Below are 2,546 nucleotides of genomic sequence, written 5' to 3' on the forward strand. Positions count from 1 at the left end.
GGAAGTCCAAAATCAAGGTACTCGCAGGTTTAATGTCCTCCCAGGCCCTTCTCAGCTTGCAGACGGTCTCCTGTGCACTCCTGCTCCAGCAGTCTCTCCCTCCAGTGAGGACACCAGTGATACAGGATTAGAACCCCGTCTTCATGGCCTCAGTTTAACTGAATCACACCTCTGAAAGCCCAGCATCCAAGCATCTTCCCATGGGCCCACCTATGACCTCATTTATACCCATGACCCTAGAGTATATTTACTATCTCCAAATAATGTCACATGAATTTTGGAGAGACACACAGTTTAGCCCATAGCACTTTCAAACCACCACTCCCCCTCCCCCCTTTTTTTTAAATGTAGGGTGTGTCTGTCTCCTAAATATTAAGAAGAATTGGAAGGGAAGGTTTACTCCTTTGAGATATATTGTAAGGGTCCAGTTTCATTTGGTGAACTGTTTTTTCTATTTTCTAAGGAAAAGTTCAGGTATTTATAACACTAAGACAATAGTATAATAACGTATTTTGCCCATCCCTTAGATTCAGTAATTGTCATATTTTGATCTTCATGCTTCACCTGTTTCTTCTTTTTTTCTCTCACTGAAGTAATTTAGGCAAATCCCAAGTATTGTGTCATTTCCCTCCTGCATCTCTCAAATATGGTTATTTAAGTATGCAAGTATGCTTTTCTAAAACATAAACACATTCTCACATAAATGCTATAATGCCATTTTCATGCCTAACAAAATTGACAATAATTTCTTGCTATCTCTTTATCCCCAGTTCAGATTTCCCTGGTTGTCTCAAAAAAAATTTTTTTTCACAATTGATTATATAAAATGGGACTTAAAAAGATCATTATTACCTTGGGTTGTTACTGGCCCATTTATTTTGAGAAACTGTTATTTCTTTTCAGAAATGACATCATTTAGGACATCCTATAAGGTTGTTTACTATGAATTGGAAAGAGGCCTAATACCAGAAATAAACATCCGCCTCTGATGGAGTGAGCCTGGGTGGAATTACATAGCCAGTTATGCCGTGGTGGGTATTTACCTGGAAAGTGGTCAGTCTTGCTAAATGGAAACTTACATCTGTTTTTTATTTAAATAACATCTTTTTTGTGAGTAGTTGTTAGGTTAGATATTATATTTCCTTTTCAATTGCATGTCTCATGCAAACATACTAGTAACAGGCATCTCTAGATGTTTGCCTTGATTTATCCAATTGAAACCTGGATGTTAGCTATTTAGGAGAACAAGATTAACTATTAAAAGAAAACTTCCACAATCTATTTTTTTTAAGATTTATTTATTTATTTAAATAAATAAATCTTAAAAAAAATAAGAACTGAGGTGCAGGCCAGAGGCGGAGGGACAGTGAGAGGATTCACCAGAATCAGAGTGGGGAGCAGAATAGAAGATTGATGAAATACACTGTTGAGGGGAGCAGTGGGGGTCAGGAGAGGTCTGCCAGCCATGTGGGTCACCTCCGAGGCTGGGATAGAAATCGCACTGAAGGGGCTGCGGTTGACTTGCAGTGCTGTGCTTTAACCTATTGCACCACCAGGGAGGACCCCAAAACTTCCACAGTCTATTAATGTTCGAAGTTCTTGTGATTCTGGGATCAGCCCATCCAAGACTCCTCTCCTCAGGTGCTGACAATCCCAGATGCTACTCCTGGTTCACCCACCTCAACTAGAGGCAAGAAACTCAGCTCTTTCAGGGATCTTCCACTCACATCCATTTCGTGAACTTCATCACTTTATGTAAGATGGACACTACCTTGTACTTCCTGTCTACCTCACTCACTCCCATCCACCCAACCACTCCTCCACATTTTATTTTGTTTTCTCTTCTCTCTAATGTTTATGACAAATCCTGTCCATATCATATGCAAAGCCATATAAAAATAACTTTTCTAGTTTGAATATACTCTTGAGTCTCACCCTCCAGCCCAAATGGCTTGCTAAAATATTTCATCATCTAAATATATCCTGGGCTCTTTTTAAGAGAAATTCTAGTGAATATCACTTTTTCTACCTCACTAGAAGTGCTTAAATCAGCTCCTATTTTGATCCAGCTGCCATGTTCATCCCACACAGCCATAATAGTGCGCTGGGGCCATCTCTCTGAATCCCTTCTTCTGGTGAAGAAAGACACCAGGAAAAATGCTTGCCTGGTGCAACCACAGCTGTCCACCAAATGACAACGGGGGGGATACAAAGCATGCTACCCACACTAGGAGTCATTTTTATTTCACTGAAATGCAACCTCCCTGGTGCAAGAGCTCAGAAGCTTCCCCATATGCAACTCTCATCACCCACCAGGCGGACCTAAGACTGCAGGCACGCTGTCTAATCCTACCTCTTCAGATTTCCAAGTTTCCTCTGATTCACAATCAGTACGCTTGCAGCCAAAAAATTCTTTTTTTGCCACAGAGAAAAAAAAAATCCTCTGAATATTTGTATCTCACCCGATTCAGCAGATCACAAAGGATAAATGGACACACTCTCTTTGAACTTGGCTTTAGAAGTATGTCCATCAATCCCGGCTATCC

This window comes from Condylura cristata, unplaced genomic scaffold (assembly GCF_000260355.1).
Source record: "Condylura cristata isolate star-nosed mole 26May11 unplaced genomic scaffold, ConCri1.0 scaffold00007, whole genome shotgun sequence".
NCBI lineage: Eukaryota > Metazoa > Chordata > Mammalia > Eulipotyphla > Talpidae > Condylura > Condylura cristata.